Below are 23,516 nucleotides of genomic sequence, written 5' to 3'. Positions count from 1 at the left end.
CAAGTCCCTTCAGATGACAAGCACGTAACTTTTCATCTTTTTGGTATTTATTTCAAGCAGATTAATCCAAATGAGACATTCTCATTGTCATGGGTATGCAAATTAGCTTCAGTCTTTTTGCCTTTACTCAAAAACTTCTAGTCAAGCCTCTTACAATACACTGAAATTAGTACAGAAATGTTTTTGACCATAACAAAAAACTTCAGACTATTTTAATAGACATAAGGAGAATCCCACAGCATCAGATGGGTAACAGAATCCACCTGCAGTAGTTGATCCATTCAGTGCTTACCCTTTACATCCCACAAATCATTGGGATCTAGCATTCCAGACCAGAATGACCCAAAACCCTGGATAAAAACACTCATACTTTTTGCTCAGGTACGTTTTAAGTGTACAACTGCACAATGAAGTTTGGCATTCCTTAAGCAGAGGGCAGTATTACATCAGTAAATGCTTATCAAAGTTACCTCATCTACAGCATGTGAAATTACATTTCTGCAGCCAAAGACACAGTTACCTGGAATATGTATTTCAGAAGCTAGGAATGTATTAAATTACTGCAGAAAATTACAAATAGGAGGCCATTCCAGCCTCCTCCTCCCACCCACACTCTTTGCTAAGGAAAAACAATCTTCTTGTCAATGCACTGCTTTACTTTGAGCAAGTTCTCTTACTAACTCCTTCCTCAAAATTAATCCCAGGTGGTTTACTCTTCTTTCTTCATTGGACATCACAATTACCAGTTCATTAAAAATAAATGTAAGAGCTACTCGGTCCACTATTATTCTCCAAACCCACACATACTCCTGCTCCTTATGGACCACTAACAGGGAACAACTACCCCCAGTTTCCCTTTGATTCCATGATGCTTTGGTCCTTCTGGCTCCTGCAATCCCTAAGCACTCTGCTGACACTGCCCCTCTTAATGGAAAAGTTGGAGCTGAAAACCTGCCAGGAGATAACATTCACCAGTGAGGTCCCACCCCTAAAAGTTTTCCTAGTGCTTTGACATTTGTGTAACATTCAGAAGCCGCTTGCTCAGAGACATTATTCTCCACCAGTGAAGCACTTCAGATGGAAAGTATTATCTATTCCTAACTGACATCTTCCACTAAATGGAACATTTAATTAATTTGGTCCTAGGCCAGTCTGATCTTTTTTTTGCTTGCATGAAGACGAACACGACTTGTAGCTCTTTGGCACTGTCTCTTCTCCTCCTCCTCCCCCTTAAAAGGAACTTTAGTTGTTTACAGAATAGCTACAAGAAAATCCAAGCTGGTACTGTGACACATCATTAGTTAAAAATACACCACAGCATAAAGAGCTTTAGTACAGAGAGCACATTGGAATGCAGAATTACACGAAAATGGCTTAGGAAGGAAAATAAAAGTCATCTCAAAATGTGATTTTTCTGCTACAGGCTATAGAACAACAACAAAAAGATTGAAACCACTTAGTGTATTACCACTGAAAGTGAACTTGGTACAATTAACTTAGTTGAAAATACAGTAGAAGGGGTTATAAAAATACTTGAAATGTATCTTAAATGCAGATGGTAAACAGAGTGTGTGCGTGGGGGGGAAGGTCTCAAGAGATAGAAAGCAAACCCAAACCTACAGGAGTGTAAATACTGACCACAGTCAGGCTCACATAGCCAGCAAAGACACTGATTTGTGACTTACTGCAAGTTGAAGCAAGCACTAAAGAAATGAAAACCCAGTAAAGATGACAGCATCTTCTTGGGAGATTCACTGTGCAAAACCCACAGTTACTTAGCACACGTGTCACATGTACATCTGCCAAACTGTGATGAGCTCTGACAGCAACAAAGGGACAGCATAAGATGGGGATGCCCAGCCTTTGTCCAGATCTACAGTTTTATCTGCAAACCAGAGCAACTTCCAGATCTGAGCAACACTCCACTGGAGAGAGAAGTAGCACATCTCCTGTCTGAAGTTATTTGTAACGCTGCATAATGACTTGGAGCTGCTGCAGACTGTCGGCAGCTAAGAAAGCAAGCTGAGGTCCACAATTCTCTCAGAAAGGGGAAATGTGGCCAAAAGTCTTTCTATAAAGACCACTTAAGGTTGCTGAGAACACAAAGTTCACACTAATGCATTAATTATGAAAACCAGCTGATGGTTTTAGTAAGGCAGCACCCCTCAGTATTACACGTGCCATAGCCACAAGCTCTCCTGCATATAACCACATCCAGCCCTAATGTGGGTGGAGCTTAATTAAATGTTAACTGTAGTTAGTACACAACACAGAAGTCTCAAATAGATGCTGAGAAAATACCCCACATACTGCCAAGTGCCAGAAAGTAAGGGACTCAGTTTTCCTTTTCACAAGGGACTTTCTTGATGGGTCAGTCATTCCCTTCCAATATCCTACCACTTTAAAAAGAAGCCTAGCCAAGCTAATCAACATAAGCCCACAGATTAGAAAGGGTTTTCATACATGTCACAAGGAACACGGCAACTGACTGAGGAGCAAGGTTGTGCTGAGTCAGGACAGATGTCAGCTGTCCACAAGAACATGCAAGCCATTTGGGATGAGGGAGTGGTAAAACTGGAAAGTTTAAGATCTTGATGTACAAAAAGAAACTATGAACAACATATTCTTGTAGCACTATCAAAAATAACTACTAATATGTCATAGTCAATGGTGAAGGCTAAAGTTCACATCCAAGTGGCATAACAATGCACAGCCTATTGAAGCTACAGCACCACATATCTTGTGAAGGTAGTCATCAAGAAAAAGTGAAAGAGACACTATAATGACATTTTACAGTGGGAAAAGAGAGGTAGCTCTAATCAGCAGCCTCTGAAGAGGTGTTTTAATTCTAGGATAACAGACTGTGGCAAAACCTAAACAAAACCAAAGAAAATCAGGACACATCTGTTCAGCATGAAAACAGTTTTTTTTCCATCTGGTTCCTGTGGAAGAAAAGAGACTTCAAGGACTGTGCTGAAGATTACATCTCACATATCAAAGCAGGTGATACAGTAGAATTGTGATAATTCTTGTGGAATAAGGAACAAAGATTAAGAGGAAAATGAGGAAATAAGAGGTCTTTGAACTACTTTGAAAATTTCTATTAGCTTTAGGAATGCCTGAAACACAGTTTACTAGCTCTGCAGCTCCATAGTCAGGAAAAAGTAATATCAGGTAGTTAAGCTACTGAAATAAGTACATGACAGTAAGCGACAACTAACATACATCACTGCATGCTTGTAACTCAGGATGAGTCAGAAGTACAAAGGAGAACACAGAGCTAACAGTAGAAGTGCTACAGGAGAGAACTGATGGAAAGGAATTGTTTTATGTGACAAAGAATGAAAATAGTGGCTGTGAGAATAAAGTGATAACATCCAAAAGATTTTTGAAGTGGGAAGGGAGCTGAAGTGATGAAAAAAGACCAGAAGGAATTACATACTGGAGACAAAAAGTTAATCATATTCCGATTCCTTCATGCCACATGGTGCATTGAGGACAGCTGCTGCTCAGAACTGAAATAACACCTTCCTAGAAAACTTTGAGCAGGGCAGTTTCACTACATCTCTACAGATCCCTTCCAAACTCAACCATTCTATGAAAACAAAACTTGCATCATGTTATACAACTTTTATCAATTAAACATAGTAGGATTGAGAAACTGAAAGAGACATTTCCAAGTGAGGAGGCAAAAATATTCTTCCTAAGATGGTATAAATAAGTACAATGATCAGGTTGAATGACTTAAAACAAAGATCTTATTTTCCTTCTCAATGGAGACAATAACTTCAACTGTGCTCCTTCGAAATTTGCCCTATTTCTCAATCCTTCAGTTGTAGATTGATCCTTTGAAGCAATACATCAGTTTGCCAAAGCACTTGTGTTAAGGCAAGGGATGCAAACATGCACATAAGACCAATATAAGGAAAAAAAACAGACCAGGCAAACCTTTCTCAAGTAGATCAAGTCATGATGTAACACCTTTTTACAGAATCACATTTATATTTTGTATTTATAGCAATAAAAATGTGTCACAGCTATGTTCTAGTAAACATCAGACTAAATGTTTTAATCTGCAAAGCAAAGACTAATTTTTAACTAATTATAGATTTTTTTCCTGGAGCACCTTAATTTGCTTCAGTTGCTCATTTCTGGCAAGTCAAATCTTTAAAAATTAAAGATTAAAAGCATAAAGTGTGCCACAATGAAGCACGAGGAGCAGACAGGCTCTGATGCTTCATCCACACAGTGGTTTGATTTCATACTACTTAGCCAGAGGTATCACTTTTTCAGTTTCAAAGTGGTCCAGCACCATGAATGTAGGCAGAGAGCATCACTACACTGTTGCAATGTGAGAAGTGGCAACAATCATTTTGTATTTCATAACTTCAGCAGCAAACATACCTTTGTGTTTGGTGACTTGAGCTTTTGGGGGCTTTGCCTTGCATTTGGGTTAAGAGGCACAGGAAATACTAAGTTGCTACACCTCATTTGCACTTGTAAAGTAAATGTTTCATATTCTAGTAGTCTGAAAATTATTTCCCAAATGTTAATTGATGCTATTGAAGATTGCTAAGGGCATATTCAAGGCATTTCAAATGATTAACACAAGGTTTGATGGCAAAGAGGCCATTTTAGTAATGGTCAAAACCATTGCCAAACCTCATCTCACCCATAGCAAGAAATGCTTACTTTTTTTCTTACTGAAATAAATGAAACTGGTGCAATTTAACCCAAAATTGATAGTCATTTCAAACCTGATTTGAAGACCAAGCAGCAGTCTCAATACGTGTTTTGGGTAAAGGCATGTGAGTAAATGGAGAATTGTGTCATTCCAGAATTGTCAGTCCAGCATTTTTCAGGAGCTTTACCCTCACTTATTTAAGTATCCCTTGAGGCACTAGCCACCACAAGATATGGTATGATGGATGTACCATCTCAAACAGCAAATCCTACTGTGATTTTAATTGAAATACAGCAGCCATTTTATTTTTTGCAGAGCCTCTAGACTGCATTGCTTGCTTGCTTCCAGTGATTCAAAAGTTTTTCTCAATACAATAATCCCTCCATATGACAGTTTCTTATTCCTTTCAAGTAGTGCTTCTGACAGCAACCTATATCTTCATTGTTTAATGCTCACTCTTTTTATTAAATAGTAGTTTCTCAAACATACTTTGCTTTCAAACTCTACAACTTTTACCTCCATGAGAAGGCTCCATCTATTAGTTCTGCAGCTGTCCTCCCCATATACTCTTCTTCTATACTTTTAAGCTCACTTGACAATAGCATTGCAGAAATTAAAAGAGAAGACAAAAGAAAGGAAACCTGAAGCCCAGATAAGAAGCAGACAGCAACATCCAACTAGAAATAGAAGACAGTTGTGAAGTGTTCTTCACAAAGTCTGGAAAAATGAGTACTTTGCTATTTGCAGGGGACTCCAATAAAACTGCCAACTGGCTATTTTAGTTGCTAACCTAAAGAGTGCAGAAAGTTCACTTAATGGGGGAAAAAACGTAAGCTAGGCAGAAGCCAAAGCCAGGACCAACCTCTGCCAGAACAGGCAATGGGGAAGTGTCAGGAACTCTGTCATTCAATAAAACCTTTGAGTCAAGGCTGATGCAGCTTGACCTAGCTACTTAAGCAATAGCTTAAAATTTACTCAGTTTAGTGACTCTTTATTGCAGTAATGAACAGTTTAGAAATACCATAATAATTGCTTTTGACCATGATCATCCAACAGCCATTAGCTGTTGATCACAGAAAATTAATCCTCAAAGAGTGGCCCTCATGTCCAAAATATGCTCTTAGTCATGAAGAACCATTGATAAATTATTCAAAGCTAGTCCAAAGAAGCACTTTTAGCAGCATTTTATCAAAGTTACTTTCCCCTTAATCAAAGGCTAATGCAACATGAAGTCCTTAAACATGGGCTGCACCGTAAGATAAAGTTGGTAACCTTGAGGAGGCTGGCAAATAGCAATTTGCACACACAAAGAGAAGATCTGGAACCATCATAGCCTGCATCACATCAATCACTACCAACAGTGGTTTTAACAGGAATATTTTCAGAGCATATTAAACTTCATGACATCTTAACCTTCTTGTAAGGCCACAATAATCTCTTTGCAATACCAAGCAAGTGGAGAAGGGCAGATGTGCTTCACACAGAATTATTGGCATCAGATTTCATAAGTAATGGCATTGCTGCCTTACCAGACATTTATGGGCATTAGTTTTCAGCCCCACATACCCATTCAGGGAACACAGACAACACGTCTCTTCAGGCATATTCTGAAAGACAATATACTCAAAGTCTCACACAACTGTAAGAGAAAGCTCATTGAAATGAGGCACGTGGCTTTCTATACAGTCTTCCAAAATCTGCTTGCAAGGGAGGGATCTGGACAGGTGCCCATGACTTCTGACAAAGTTTTGTTCAAGTACCCAATCAGTGCTTCAGTACTCATTCAGCTCTTATGAGCAAAAGCCAAGTCATGAGCACTGCATACTAGATGTTACTGTTACATAAGAAAAGGGAAACACTTCAAGCAAGATGCTGCCCCTGCAATAGTTATGTTCCAAGTTACATGTATCAAAAAGCTGTCATGTCATTCTGCTGTAAAATTAGCCAGCTGTCTGAGGTGCAGCTGCAAACATGGCAGGTCTGAAGAGACCACTCAATCCACTCTACAATGGCAATTTTGCCAGTTTGGTTTTTCAAATCACTTTAGAACAACTGATTCAGTTTTAATTGTTCAGAATTTCTATACAGAGAAGAACAACCGTAGCATGAAAACTCCTACTGATAAGAGAAGGAAGCATCTAAGGAAATGGGTGGCAGAGGCAGAGAAGGTAGAGCGGGAGAAAGGATGAAAGGAAACCAGGTGATAAAGGAGGAAAGGACACAGATCTTCAGAGAAGCAGGGAAAGACTAAGAGGACATGGTGTCAGACATCTGGCAATAGGGAGCATAGGATGACAGTCATTTTCTATAGATCTTGAGAAGCAGAGGGATGCCTGGAGATCAAATAACCACTGTCTTTGAAGGAGTGATCTAAAAATTACATGAAGTAAGCCTACATGCAAGTAATCCTCTTACCCAGCACTTCCAACTGAGCAAGTTTCCACCTGGAATAAGTGGCAGTTATCCAGAATCAAGGAGCCAACAGCTACAAGACACAAACATTCACACACCGAGTGGAAAGCTTTGGTGCTGGATGTCAGTGGAGGAAGACAGACACCCTAGTTTCAAACCATACTGTAATTACCTGCTGTTGAGACTGTAAGGCAGAAAGCATATTCATGATAACTTCCTCTCCTAGAGCTACTACCCAGCACATTCAGTATTGCTGTGCAGGCAAGGACAGTGCAACTGTACTCCAGTGCAACTGTACACTGTCTGCTGGTAATATTTCTAACCAAAATTCCACTGTAAGCCTGGTTGTTGAATACAACGCACAGATGCTACAAGCTTTAAGATGACTGTTAGCCTGTAGCTGTGTTAATTAGCTGACAGGTGATAGAGTAGAATCCTATAATTATACTATTACAATGCACAAATGTTTCCTTCCAAATGTGTACTTACTAAGTTATGTAAACAGTCAGTTTTAGTTCACCAGACCAGAAGTGAAACCCCAAACTTGGCTTCCTCTCTGCCTTGTTTACAGCTTAGTAAGGAGCACACCCTGTTCAAGGGTGTGTGAAAATATCCTGACAACTCTTGGAACTGAAACATGTATCAAACCTGAATTTGTAGTCCTAAGTCTGCTTTTGTCAGGCATAGCAGCCTGTGTGACCTCTGACTTCACTAGGAAGTGTGCTGAGCTCTTTGAAGGCACAATGCTGATCTCAATGAACGCTGCTCACCAAAGGTCCCATCAGCAGGGAATAGATTTTAGACAAAGTTTGTACAAGTTCTCTGCTCAGGCCATCTCAGAGGCTTAGATCACATTGCTATTCTGACCACTCCCTTCCCATACACCATAAGAACACAATTTTGGGTTGTGGTCCCATTATCAGACCTAAACATTACACATCACTGAACTTTTAAGCGTTCATGTACACTAAGTACTCACAGTTCTGTTTTAAACATCACTTCACTGCAAACACCATACCAGTTACCACACACATTCTGATCACACTCTTGCTAAATGAGAAGTGTTTACCAAATAGTTATGTCATTCTGTAAACAGAAAGCAATTTCCATTCTTCTGTCTATAGTGCTGTCAGCATTTGCAAGCCATCACTAGTATGCATAGAGCTGTCTACTCCAGTCCTTCACAGTTGCCAGCAAACTGGCATTTAAGGATTTGGAATGCAGAACACAAGCCTGCAACCTAAAAATAATATCCTGAGATTTGATCCTGCACCTCTTATTCAGGCTCAATTAATCAAGGTTGCCTAACTCTTCAGAAGTACTTTTCATCAGCAGATTGAAAACACTTTCTAAATGAAATGGGTATCAGTATCTCTTTGCTATGGGAACCTGAAAACAAGATGGCTAATTTAGGACTACTGTCCAAAGGGATGAGGAGTCCATTATTCAAAGTTATCTTTTATATTAAGAAATAAGCTTTTCCTTTCAGACCACTAGAAAATGATATATCACAAAATTTATCATACTGTCTTTGCAGACCTCACACAACAATAGCTTTGCAAATTTCATAAGGCCCAGGCTGAATAACAATAGTTTATCCACAGCAGGAATTCAGTTTTCATCATAAACACCACCCCTGCCCAGAAAACTTCTGAATTACTCCAAGGAAAAGAATTGCAAAATTAAATCTTTTCATCAGAAGGCACCTGTAACCTCTGTGAACAGACTGGGCAATAATGGCTAAAAAGAAATGTAGGGTTTTTCCCCTTTAAACTATTTCATCTTAAGTTCCAAAAACGTTTTGTTCTCCTTTGGATGTAACATAACATAATTGATACTTAAAAGCATTTTGTTCTTTGATAGCAATTTTATCTGTGGAGATTGGCTACATGGAAGCAAAGCTTGGCAGAGCACTTCTGTGACAGAGCATAAAAACACAGCAGGGATGCAGGGGAAAGCACAGCCAGAAAGGCACAGCCCTCTGCTCGTGTCTAGACCAGAGCTGGACACTCCAAAGAGAAAATATTTCACACTTAAATCTGTATTTCATACTTGAGGGTGTTCCAGCAAAAAAACCCACACAAACTGCAAGATAATTTCAGGATATATAGGAAAAAACACACCTCTCAACTAGCAACGTTGCTTCCTTTGGACATTCAAGCCAAGATGCCATTAGGGCAATTTGAGATCCAGCAGAGTCACAGGTTTCTTTGGCTAATTCAACAGTAGATGAATTCAATACCAATTAAGTTCTCTTGAAAAGAAAAATAAGAACCTAACCAGGAAAAAAACACTCCTGATAACAATACCAATATTCTTCATTAAAAGGTGCATATATACATGTTTTATATATTCTCAGTTATACACATTCTGTTAAACAATGGCACATTTACAACAATTTTCCTGAAGAAAATCTGTTCTGCTGTTTCAATAAACCTTCCAAGGTAGAATTGCATAAAGAAGAGCTTAAATGAAGACTTCTGATATACTCTTTTAAAAAACATAAGCAAAATCAACCATCAGGGTACTGAGAAACTAAGGGGCAGATTCTTTAGACCAAGGCACAAACAATGCAAAAAAGACTTGGATGTTCAATTTCTCTTCTTTAACACCCTTGCATTAATATCACCAACACATCAAAATGAGTATTAAAGAATCGTTACCTTCTGCAGTGCATGGTATGTAGACTTCAGTCAAATCTCCAACACCTGAAAGTAGAAATACACATGGAATGTTAACTACACTGCTATTTTAAGTCATTAGATTAATCCTCATGCATGTTAACTTTGCAGAGAGGTTTTCTGATTTACTATTTTCAGAATACCACAAGATAAACGCATTAAAACTGGTCAGATACTTTTATAGTTTTTCCACCTCATAGAATCATGATTGACAGTTTCCCCCCATACTCCTTTGAGGTCCCTCTCCAAGAGCCCCCATTCCCCAGCCCAGTGCTCACTGCAGACTGCACATAGCACTGCAGTTCAGTCATTTCACCTGAGACTCCTTTAACTTTAGTTTTCCAACTCTGACTTCACTCAGGGCTGAAACTCTCAGCTGCTAAAGCCTCTCTCTGTGAATCCCCATTTTCCCCTCATGCCTTAAATGCTCTTGGTCTCCCAAACCTGGCTTAAATCCTCAGCTTTCCCCCATCAGTGCTAACTCAATGTAATTTTCAGCTGACAACAAATCAACCTAAATTCCAAAGACAGGGCTGAAGCACAACCATTTCCCAAGAAATTCCAGTGCAACTGTTAGATCACCCAAACTACTCACTAATTAGATTTTGAGTAGGAAAGCAATAGGAAACCTATTAAATATATGTTTTTAATCATATAGGTTCACATGTTCAGCAGCTGTGTGACAGAAAACACAAATGGTAGATGAGGAAGATGTTTATGAAACCACAATTGAAAGCACTAGAATGCAAACATACTAAGAAATTTAAGGTTCTTCACACTATCAACACACCTCACATAGAAGGGGCACAAAAAAGTGTGACATTTTGGCCTAACAACACACTTTGGTCTTCCATTTTCTAACAGAAGGGTTGCAGGTTGTATTAGAACTCAAGATTAAGTCACAATCAGAGGATCCCCATCTCTGTCTGTTCAAATCTGAATAGAGATGTTGCTCAAGTGCCAAAGAATACAAGAGGTTTCTCCACCACATTGCTCTTACCAGTTTTGCTGTGGGAGATTGTGCTAAGGAATTATTTTGCTGGCAGTGTACAAGCATATTATGGCTTCATTTAACAAATATCTAGCACTCACAAGCAGTCAACAGCTTTTGATGAGGATATGGTAGGACATTTCTCAGCCTGCACTTCAGAATTACACTCACAAGGTGAGAAGAGTCACAGATGGGTTCCTCTGCAGTTTTCCACAGCACTGCTTGCCACTCAGATTTGCTGGAGGGAAGGGCTTCCTTCCAGTTCAAGAGACTCGATGGGCAACAGGTGGGATTCAGCACCAGTGCTGAGCATGGGCAAGCTCATTCATAGGGGAACAGGCTCATGGAAGGCTGAGCCAGATGGAGCCCCACTGAAGTGAGCACAGTATTTGGGTAGAGCAGACAAATATTTGACACTCAGAGCTATGCTAATTAGACATCAAGAAGAAATGAAGAGTTTCATACCAATCAAAATATTACTCTATTTACTGAAACTGTTCAACTTATCATTTCAGTCATAAAAAGTTTTGAACAACTTACACAAGTTACGAAATCCTCCAGCACCAACAGTGCTACAGATTTTTAGACACCTACAAATCCCTCCCTTGCTGCTGAAAAAGAAAAAACTCCATCTTTTTTACTTTGAAAAGTCTCTTCTCTCTGCTTGTGTATCCATCTCTAAAGTGTCCCTGAACTCTGCGTGGGTATACAGGGCAGAGAGCCAAAGCATAGGAGAGGCTCCTTCCAACAAACACACCTGTCACACAGCCTCCAGTTCTTCATTTGGTTTGTTGGTTTTTTTCATGCCTGTGTACATAAGTGAGCTAGGGTGGGTTTTTCTGGCACTCATGTGAGAGACTAGATCAAATCTTCCTTTTTCTCTTCTCCCAGCATCCCAGGAAATGCACTCACTGCTAAGCCTTACTACTGCTTTCTTCTGCTGGAGCAGCTCACATTGGCTAGATACTCACTCAAGCAAGACATCTCCCATAAGCCCACTGAGTGCTTTGGATACTGAATTCTGCAGTAGAAGGAAGAGGTGATTGGTTAAAAAGCTTCTACATTATGACTTCTGTCCACTTAAGATATCAAGCCAGCACTGTATACCTAGGGAAATCCTTTAGAGGCTTCAGCTTCCAACAACAGGAACACTTTTGAGGACAATTTCTTAAAATACCCTGCTTTGACAAAGACATACTGACTTAAAAACAGAAACAGGTAAATTCCAAATGCTTTCCTTTCAGTTCAGCACTTCCCATTGCAATGGCAAAAGGCTGGATATTACTTTTCATACTTATGTGCTTGAGATGGCAATTAATCATACATTATTCTCACAAGCAGCACTAAACCTGGACTTCCAGGCTTGGAGACCTAAAGCATTTAAACCACATTACTTTCAAACCTTCAGCAGTGCCCAAGCAGTTTTGCAAATAATCAAAAGACTCATAGCCTGGATGGTTTGGCCATAGCTTCCAACCAATTCAAACACACACCTTCAAGTGAAGAATCGACAGTGCTCTCCCCTAGGTGACACTAGAGAAGACAGCACAGTAAAAACTGAATTTAGCAGCTTCAGTATTTTCTGCATCCCCTGTCAACAGAAGGCTTTGAAAAAAACTTCAGAACACAGATATGAAGTCGTCTCCAAAGGCAAAAGCAACACCACTTTATGTGGCTCCCCAGTCACCACTCCTGCTCTTCTCAAAGCTGGAACTTCCAAGAAACCTAAAAAGAAACTCAGTTCTGCACGCTCCCCATTTCATGTAAAGGAGCAGCACACACTTCAAGGGGAAAAAATCACTTAAGGATAGGAAATAAAAATGGAGAGGCACCTCAGCATTTTGCAGATATACTGTCTAATTGCTAAAAGATGCTGCTTTTCAGGTGGAGGCAGTTCTTTGGGAACTGGCAACAGGGAGCACTGATGAGAGCCTGAAGACATGCTGATCTCCCGTCTGCTGCCAGCAGAAATCCGTACATTACGCTCCAAGTTTATATTGACACGCTAATGCAGACTGAGCTGATACAAGTCATCCCACAGAAAGCTGAGGTGCATTTCCCACCTGGAAGTTTATTAGCATAATATGCAAATACTGACTTCCCTAATGCATCTTTCCTCACAATACTTAGGCAAGATAAGTCTGCAGAGCAAGCGTGATGGTACTTCTCTGTGGAAGGAAATCAAGCCTGGTCCATGGCAGGAATATAGTAACATATTCCTGTAGCAGACCCTAAATCCTCAAGGCAGAGTTTTCCCCTGTCATTTCAAACACGCAGTAACTCATTTGCTGATGTTTTATTCACCTTTTTACTGTCCCTCAGGTTTATTGAACTAGCCTAGCCTGGCACTGCTTGGCATTGCCTGTCAAACATACACTGGTCTTGTCCTATCTTCCAAACTGGTTTTAAGAAAGCTTAAAGGAAAGGATGACACCTTGCATTTCTCTGCTTCACTCGTGTCAAGTTAGACACAGACTGCAGATTTGTCTTTATCTGAAACCCCCATTTACTATTCAAGAGCTTTCTCTGTTTTCCAACATACACTTTACACCCTTTAAACATTTCACTTTCTATAAACACTATGTTCTTTGCTGAAGAAGAGGCTAAAGTGAGTCTGACAGCCTGTGGCCTTATTAACACAGGTTATTAAATGAACAAGTCCATCTGAACCTGCTCTTTTCATTTCTAGAGCCCTACTAGCCTTGACAAGAAAAGATGATCCCCACAACTGCTCCTATTGCTGTTCCTGCTCCTGGAGGGCATTTCTCAGAGTACAACCCATGCTCACCCACCTTTGCCTTAGACCTGGCTCTGCTACCTTCTCAAAAAGAGGCCAGAGGAGACCAGCTTTGATGTATTACTAAGTTTTAATCCCTACATCAACAGCAAGTAGTCCAGCAAGATGGTATCAAGCATCTTCCACTTCATCTCCCTGCTGAGGCATGTGTCTTGTGCAACAGGAACCCAGCGCTTTTTTTCAGCACCACCTGCCAGCTGCAGCTGAGACATGGCACTACCCCTCCTTAGTAACATTTCAGTCCTTGGCTTGCCTCCTGTTCACAGATTCAAACCTTGTCATTAACACAATAGATTGATTATGAGAGCTAAACGGAAAAGACAGTTTTCTGAAGCTGAAATACAAATCCAGTACACATTTGTCACAGAAGCATTTCCTGCACATTTAAACATTGTTTAGCAAGGCAGCCAAAAGTGTTTTGCAAGTGTAATCTGTCTCATGGAAGAAAAACTCCAAAAGCCTAATCACCATCACAGCTTTCCCAGGGCTTGATAGGTTTAACTTCAAAGTAAAATGCTGTCAAAATAGAGGTATCATCTGGCTTATTGTCACAAAAAGGGGGAAAATTAAACATTTCCAACTGTTATTCTGAGGTACAAAATACCTTGGTTTCATCAAGTGGGGAAGAGCATTACACATCTCTATTGGATTTTTAGGCTTTACAATGCCATTTGTTTGATGCCATTTGCTTCACAAATGAAAAGACTATTGACCTGCACGACTGAGTATTGATAATAAAATCATCTTTAAACACCAGAGTTCTTTGGAGATATTGTCAAGAAATTTCATAGTGAGTCACCTGTTGGTTCATAAATTGAACCTGTAAGCTACATAACCCTTAAAACTGTCTTCTACTACTTAAATCAGAATAGTCACATAACTGCTTACTGACTGCACACAAAGAAGAGGCACCTCTTTGAAAGATGTTCTCTCAAAGCTATTTTCCCCATGGAGATGCAGGTGAAGAGTCCATATGTCAGTAAAGCGACCCCAAATAACTACAGGAAACTGCATTCAGAGAGGATGTGTTCATCACTTCTCTAAATGCAAAGTAATGAAATGCATTCAAAGGTTTTGCATTGTCTGTGAGTGATACTCTGGTCTCTTCAAACTGCTGATTAAGGGATGCTTTGCTCATTTTGCATATAACATCAACCCAGCCACTTACCAAAGGTTATTTTCACTGAGCATGTCAGCCTTTGATGACAATGGAAAAATTCCCTTCAGATACAGTTTGTTTGCATGTGTTTTTCATTGCAAAGATATTGCTTGCAGTCCAGAACAGCTTTTTTCCAAGCAACAGAAGTGGCTGGATTGTACCAGTCCCTCACTGAATAAAATGTGGTCATTTCTTATTCTCACTGTAAGCTGCAGGTTTATAATCTTAATTTTTAATGAGATGTCCAGAGCCCATGGAGCAGCTCTAATACTGTAGAAGACCCAAGTGCAACTTCTCCCCAGGGAATAGATGTTGCAGGAGCTCACCAGACCATCACCAGCTTATGAGACACTCCACTTGCTGGTGACAATTTTTCAGAGCCCACCATAGCTTTACACAAACAGATGGGATCTTCTAATACTCTCTCTTTTCAAGTTTCTACTTGCACAAAAGCCTGCCTCAGCTGAAGGACACGGTGCAAAAGACATCATTCAATGTCACATTCTGAGTGATTCTCTGCATGAAAGAGCAAGGGAGAAGTTAAAAGGCTATACCTAGCAAGGAAGGGAGGGGATCATTAGTTCTCCTTCATTTCTTGTTCTTATCACGCTGTTGTATTAAATCATTTTGTGCTGGGATTGAAATGCCAGATGCAAAAATTATTGTAAGTGATCAGAAGTATCACTTGGAGCCAATTACAGAAGATCAAACGAGAAAGGTCAGTGATTAACACACACAAAAAAATCAGGTACTGAATATTGCTGTCTACACAACTTGTAATAAGTTGCAAACTTGATAGTTACTTTCACAGGTTTTGCCATCCAGCTTATGTTTGAGGTAACAATTGGTGCTTATTTGCAAGTTAAGGTATGTATTCACATAGCTCCCTGACTTCTTTAAAGGCCCTAAATATTTACTGCTAGTGAAACATTTTAAACTTTTAGCAAGCTTATCTTCTAATACTCAGTGTGAGATTCTTATGACCTTCTGTGTTGAGGAATAATCTTGTGCAATAAGATAAAGTGGATGTACGCCCACAGTCCCTCCTTGCTAGAGCTACAGCTCCATCAACATTAAATTGTTTGTTTTTCTTTTTTAATTTGTTCCTTGTCCTTGCAAGCCAGAAGACATTTCAGATCGCCCACATACTCCCTCAACACCATATTCTCCAAAAAAACAAGGTCTTCTGCTTTCTAAGTTGGTTTCTTTTAAAAATTGCTAAATTACATAACTAAGTCACACAGGGCACGGATACATGAAATCTGTAGAGGGTTTTGAAGTCAAACATGTCCTTAGCAACCACAAAGTAGACAATTCCTAGAGCTCATCTCCATCCTTTTGTATAAAAAAAAAGCAACAGAATGAATAAGATAGTTGACTTGCTCTAGTCAACTACTGTGGATCAAGGTTTGACAAACAAAAGACATATGACAGTGACAATACAAAAAAAATCAAGCCTGCAACACTGGATGAGAAAGTGCTCATGGACCTTACTGGCTGCCACCACAAACATACACTGTAGGTGTCTGGTGGAGGAGACACAGTCAGGGTGAACCTGTCAAGGGTGCCTCAATACAACAAGTTTTGGGTTTGTTTTTTTAAAAACCCTTTGCTCTCTGACATCTCAAGGAATGAAGTGATTATCTTGAACTTTCAATAGTCCATGCACTGTTGTATTTCCATTTATTAACACTCTGAAAATCAGCAGAAGCAAATTAACAGGCTGCTCCTGCTCTTGGAGGCTCTGTGACAACCCAGGATGAAGCTACTTACTTGAAGAGAAGCCCTCAGTGGAGGGGCAGGGAATATCTGAGGCAATGTCTCTGCTTTTACTGCCTTAAGGAAAAAACCTCCTTTTAAAAAAAATTGCTGATTTGTAGCTCAACAGAACTGTTGCATAATCAGTCTTTAAGACAATCAATTTATCAAGTCCTGGATGTCACCAGGGAAAGCTAGCAGGAATACCCACAAAAGCCACCTTGACCTTAACAGCCAGCTCAAAAGATGTTTATATACAATACTTGGAGAATAGGAAACTGACACATGAAATGCCAATAGTTTGCAGTCTCTTGCAGCAGAGAAATAGCCAAGTTTGGTGGGTTTTTTTACCTATTTCAGTCTGCTCTATGCAGCACATGGCAAGAAAAGGAAGTGTAATAAAACTCATAGCATACACAGCAACAGCAAAAGCCTCAAAGACATCCCAAGTGCAGCAGAAGGTCATTAGTGACTGAGGTAGAATAAATCTCACTTTCCAGGAAACAGCATTCAGGATTTCTTTTTCAAGGCAATTCCATCTTAACATAGGCTTCTGATATCCTTGAGGTTTCTTCCAAAAGATTCATAAGATACCTGAGAATAATGAAGAACTGATAACAAAATGCAACCTTAGTTTTCTAGCAGTTCCTTCTAAACTATCAGTTTCTAGATTAAGCTAATTGATACTTCTACAAATCTCAGCATTTAGTAGCAGCACACAGCAGAGTAAGGTGAGGACAAGCTAAAAACTCAAGAGCAAGAACAAAACCAAAAAGGCTGGAGGAAGTAAAAGAGCAAAAATTGCAAATTCATATCCAAATTAAATCATAGCATGTGCCATACAAGGGGCAGAGATGAGAATGTCCCTGTAACCCCTGAAAGCAGCACAACGACATAAGTCCAGAAAATTACATGCTTTAAAAACATACACATATATGAACAGGAAAAAAGACTTTGAAGTGATTTAAGGCCACATACACACCACCTATAAGCAGCACACATGCCAAATACCAACTGTACAATCAGCAGCTCACTGCAAAGTAGCAAATTGCTTCCTTAAGTTTTCAACTAATTTTCTAACTGGTTTTCCTAAATATCAACAAAACCACTACCAAGCCACAAGTATTTTTCACGCAGCAGGCAGACTACCTCCCCCCTTTAAGCTCCCACTCCTGCTGCAACATCCTGCAAAAGAACTAAGGAATATTTTATCAATTTCTTCTGAGTCACCAGGTTATGACTAGGGAGAAAAGAAAAAAAAAAGCTGTTGCAATGTAATCTATCCACATTCAGAAGCACAGAAAGCTATTAGTCTGTGTCCTAGTGATACCAAGCCCTTTTCATACAAACAGCAGAACAAGCTGAGCTACTCAGCCTTGACATCTGTCAAAACAGAACAGGCCTCAAGTAGTAATTTATATGGGTAGCTTTTTTTTCCCCCCCTCTCCTTTCCAGTAGTTCAATTACTGCAACAGAATCATAAGTGGTATTCTTCTCATGGAAAATTAAAGAAAAAGAAATATAATAAACATAGGATTTGCCAATTTTCCTGTGTGTATCAATTACTTCCCTTCATTGTACTCTACTACTGCAAACATTTCAGTTCCACATTTTCCCCCTATTTCAGATTCATCAATTTTGGCATCATGTCCTCTCCATTATTAAGTCTTTTTTTATCTCAATTAGTTTGACTACATTAACAGACACACGGAATGCAGGAAAAAACCACAGTCCTTAACACCTACACCATGGGTCATCTAAAAGAAGCATTAATGAACTTAGCTATGAAGACCAGTGTGTCAGCATTAGGTTGTGTCACTGCTGACCTAGTGGAGTGTAGTCATGCCTCCAGGCTATGTTTTTACTTGCTGATAATTTGTGTTATCATAAAAAAGCAGGCCAGGTTTGTTTACTCAGTCAGTGGTCCACACAGCCTCAGCCAAGCACAGCACCTTCTGTGGATACCGAAGGCTGTGCAGATGGAGAGAAGCATGAGAAGCTCTTCGAGCCTTTTGGTAAAAAGTTTAAGTGACGGTGAAGACAAAGGCTAGTAGTTTTGAATTCTTATCTGCTCAGTTCTTTTCTGCTCTCAGAAACAGGTACTCGTACCTTGATCCTTTGGCACCTGACACTAAAACTCAAGCAGGAGCTAAAGCTGTACTTCATGAAAAAGAGCACATTAACAGCGATGTGATTTTTCCAAGGCTAATGCTCCCAGAAGCTTCATTTTGATGGGGTGACAGTCTCTTAAGCTGCTGCAGCCCATGGGGTAGTGGAAGGAGATCAAAGGAAAGGAGTGGGGCTAGAAGCCACAGACAGATCTGCTCAGAGATCACAAATAACCCCACAAGAACAGACAAAATCCCGTTCTCGAAGGTCAAAACTGCAACTTGGCAACTGTGAATCCCATGAACCAGGATAAAAGGCTCTGCCAGCCACACTGCCTTTTCAACTGTGTAGGCAGAACACCTAGAAGAGCAAATCTGATCCTGAGTCAGTAAAACATCACTAGATCACATTCTGATCCCAGTGATATTTGGGGCATCCGAGCTGGCTGCAGGAGAGTTACGTTACAGAGCTATCGATAAGGGCAAATCATTCAGGATCTCAAGGAATGGAAACTGTGAAAAGAAAAGAACATTTGGTTCTAAATGCAAGCAACTCAACTTCAAAAATGCTTGTGTTCTGGGGGGAAAGACTATAAACTTGCAACTTTTTTCACCAAGAACACAAGGAAGCTTCAAAACCCCATAGATGAGTAGAAACACAACTGCAGCCTGGCTGGTGCTAACAGGATGACCAGAGCTCAAAGGACACAAAACCCAGAAGCTTTTGATGGTTATTTTTGAAACCTGCACACTTATTTTTCCACTTCATCAATGTGCAACTGAAACCTTTTAAACAACAGTAGCTTTTCCAGCTTGCATCCTGAACCCTAGGTACAGCTGTGGTGGCTGAAGGTCGGGATGTCTGCAGCTACACCAGAGGCAACAGCATCCCCCAGGCTCCTGGATGCCACCAGTCAGTCCAGGTCCTGGCTGCATATGCTGGAAGCCCCAACAGTTGGGAGCAGGATTTGATCCTCTCCCAGCACCTTCACTTCCTTAACTGCAGCCTCCAAGGCAAAATAGCCAGTTGGTTAATTACATTGTTTCACCAAACGTTATTAGTAAAACAGATTTGTTGTGGCTGCCAGGCCATGACTGGTGATGTGAAAATACATTTTCAAAGCCAAAAGGAGAGCACCAACCTCTCTCTAATATGGAAACAAAATCTGAAAGAGATATTCATAGCATCTAAAATAAAATTTTAATGCTCAAGGTACACACAGAAAGTGTAAAAATATCTATGTATGCATTTGAATAAATATGCTTCACAAAAATGAGGACTCATTTTTGATGATGTTAACGCAATGTTATAGATATCTTTTGTACATCTCACAAGGTATAAATATATTGTGTGTATCTTTTCATATATATATCTCCCACATGAAACATGAGAAATTTATCTCTATCAAGACAAGAATTTACAGACTTTCAACTTCCAGAAATCAAAATTGTAACAAAACTGAAGTTTTGTTCCTTTGTGCATGCCTCAGTTCTGTTTTATATACTCGATTTAGCTAAAGCCTTGGGTCAAACACAGCTTAGGGCAAAGAAATCAGTAGCAAAATACTTCTGCAACATTGAAATAAATCAGACTTTCTCCCTAAATCCTCTGTTATTACTGCAACAAAGCTGGCTAGGAAACGTTTGAGAGAAGTTGAAGGAAGGCAGTTCAGAGTTTCACTATGACTGTTTTAAGGACTATGGACTTGTAATGGAAATTCTGCTCTTGCCAAGTATTTGTTTGTTCATGAAAAAATAAGTTATGTTTTTTCCCCCTTTTAAAAGAAAATAAAAGCAGAAGTATTCAGCAAGTAAGCCCATTTTTCCAAGTCTCTGGTTTTCTAGGCAGTTCTACTACAAATGCACTTAATTTCAAATTCACATCAGTGTCAAAATCAATCCTATCTCATGTAATGCTACTTGAATCTACTGCTCAAAGGTGGCATGTAACATTAGGGGTCTTGCTATGATCCAGCTGGAATCAAGTGCAGCTGATTCATTTCTCCTCCCCACTCCTCTTTCAAGAGTCCATCTTGAAAGTCATTATTCTATCAATATGCTGAATAATTGAATAGGCAGCTGTTTGACATGACATATTTATACAGGTCATAAACTCACTAATACACTGAAACCTATGCCTTAACTACTATTTCCATGGGGTAAGACTGCTCAGGGACTAAGCCACACACATGCTGCTTGCAGTTATGCACCACAGCACTGCTGAGAGTTTCACCTGGCTTTGTAGGCATTTTATGTGTATTCTCATGAACAAACCTGATTCCTCCCCTCCAGAAACCCCACACTGCTACTTACACTTTTGTTTATGAACACTGACAACACAAACTTTATCATACCTGTACAGCATTAAGCATATTAGTTAATCCTCAAAGGCTAAGCAGCTTGTGAGTAGCACTGAGTATCCTCTTTATATATTACTGCTACTGTTCAACTACATACTCACAGTACTTTCCAATAATTTGAGAGCTTCATTACAATATTCCTTAAGTTTTGAGCTTTAGAGCTCCATTGACCACTGTACATGACTTGCAACATGATCATGCAAATAAGTAGCAAGCCCACTGTTAAAGCAGACCCCAAAGAGTCAATGAGAGTCCAGCTCCTCGAAGTTTCCAAATACAAATTAATCCTATTAATCCTTATTTACATCCATGAGAAAAACGTTAGATATGAGACCACCTTCTAGAGGTCAAGAGCATACAAAAGTGTTTCACAGGAGTCTCGTTATCTACAAGGCTTCTCTGACTGACATAAGAGTAACTATTACTACCAGTGCACCTGGAGATCTCTCAGCACCTTATGTTTGTTAATTCTTGTCTTCACATCAGCCCTCCAGCACACATATCAAGACTTATGTTTCTTATATACAAATGAAGATGCTGCCTGCAGGACACCAAGCAGCAAGCCAGTAATTAACTCCAGGTACACACTCACATCTTCAGGAACCAGAGTGTTATCTACATAATAACATTAGTTTTACCAAGGGAGTTGCACAGGTGAATTCAGGGTGAAGGAAATGAAGTTATGAGAAACAGAGCTCAGTACAGACACAAATGCACACACAGCCTCACAATGCATTTTGACCAGAGCAATTACCCAACCCTGGGCTTCACCCTTAGAAAAACAGATGCTACCTTCAAACAAAAGCCTTCATCCACCATCTTCTACAACTCCCAAAAGCCTTTTGACAGCACAAGCCTTCCCTGAGCAGGGCAGCAAGGCCTGTAGTAGCCCCCAGGAGCCCTCTACCAACTCACCTGGGCAGGCTCTGGGGTCCCTTCTGCTCCTCCATGGGGTCCTACAGGCAGAGCCTGAGGCTCTCTGCCAGACACCTCTAATGAGCTCCTGCAGAGCTCTGTCTCCTCCCACCTCACTTCAGGTGTGCTTCTGCCCTCCCAGCTGTGCTCAGGGGGAGCAGGTGAAGGAGGGAACATGGGCAAACCTGCTCTGCAGTCAAGGGTTGGCTGCTGAATAGGTACATGGTGTGTTATTAACACATATTATTCCTTCCACGGGACCTGCATGAAAACGTTGGGATGGCAAAATGCTAAATGGAAAAGCAGACTGGAGTTCAAGTGTGGCTTTGATGCTGCCTACCATTCACTTAAGTGGAGAGGCACCTTTTGGAGCTTCTCCATCAGTCCCAGCAATGAGATGATTGCTGTGGCATAACATTTCCAGACAATATGAGTCTGACAGGGGCACGGCTGGGAGCTATTTTATTAAATGCAGAAACAGCAATGAGAAGTGAAAAGATACTCTCCCTTGAGCAGACATAAAATCTTTTACTAAACTCAGAGGTCTAACCAGCAAAGCAAAGAAAAAAACCCTTCATTACCAAGGCACCCAGCTGCTCCAGCCCAAGAAGAGACACGGGCTACCCCATGAGAGAATATCGTCCTTCCTGCCACTCAAAAGCTGTTTTCTGAATCCCAAATATTCTCCCACATCTTCAGATTAGAGAAATGCAAATGCTAATGAACTGTCCTTGAGCAAGCAGCAGCATGGGGCATCTCCCTCCTCCATCAAACCCCTTCCCAGCAGCCAGCATGCAGCACGTGTTCCAAAGCAAAGCCTTTTCCCAGAGCTGTTATAAACCCAAGGTACGCTTTCTGCTACATGTCAGGGGGGACAAAAGCCCCTAGCTGGATCACAGAGATCCTCTGTTATGGTAATGCTCAGAAAATACTGTATTTCTTTTAAAAGCACAAATGCTGTAGGCTGAAGGATGCGATGGCAAGAAAGGAGCTGTGACTGTGAAGTCTGGTATCAGAGTGAGGTGACAAAGGACTGAGAGAATGTGGATAGCAGCGAGGAGAACAAAATTACCATTACTAGTACTGGACATGAAAGCCACCATTGCCCTTGATGGCATTCATAAAGTATACCCTTAGTAGGTATTACTGTAATAGGGTCATATTTTTTGTTAGAGCTGCTACATGGAAAGCACTCATCCATGCCAAGAACGGAGGTCACTGTCTCACCACTTGCTCATGGGTTGCTCTGGGATTCCAACTCGAGAGAGCCAGCACTCCTGTTACAAATTCTCTTTTGAAGGAGGAGGGCCAGGTCACCACTAGGAGACAGAGAAAATACTCTAAAATGGAAAATCAACACAGGCCAAAAGCAAAACGCTGTTCTGCATTCCTAAGCTAGCAGAAAGCTAACCTAACGCATCCAAACGAGACCCAACTTTGTCTAGACAACAGCAATTTTGGCCATAGGAACTGTTAGGCACACTGAAAAGGAAGAAAAATCACAGGATCTGCTCTCAACTGCAATTATTTTAACTACATACAAATACATCACTTTCTTTACAAGGTATAAATAACTATACACAATTACATGCTAATTACTCACAATTAAATGGCAGTGTAAATACAGCTATGCACAAAGATAATCAGATGG

General features: G+C 40.3%; 1 protein-coding gene across 4 annotated transcripts in view; it reads right to left on the bottom strand.

Moving 5' to 3' along the window:
* LOC104562215 (contactin-4) overlaps positions 1 to 23,516 on the bottom strand; it is a 312,159-nt gene that overhangs the window by 265,979 nt on the left and 22,664 nt on the right. For 3 of the 4 annotated variants that reach the window (XM_062008332.1, XM_062008336.1, XM_062008334.1), the window contains one exon: positions 9,760 to 9,804. The gene's annotated coding sequence lies outside the window, so the exon portion shown is untranslated. Of the gene's footprint in view, positions 1 to 9,759; positions 9,805 to 23,092; positions 23,185 to 23,516 lie in introns of all 4 variants that reach the window. The other variant, XM_062008335.1, reaches the window with a different exon arrangement.

This window comes from Colius striatus, chromosome 15 (genome assembly GCF_028858725.1).
Source record: "Colius striatus isolate bColStr4 chromosome 15, bColStr4.1.hap1, whole genome shotgun sequence".
NCBI classification, from domain to species: domain Eukaryota; kingdom Metazoa; phylum Chordata; class Aves; order Coliiformes; family Coliidae; genus Colius; species Colius striatus.
This window is presented reverse-complemented; position numbering and strand designations above follow the sequence as displayed.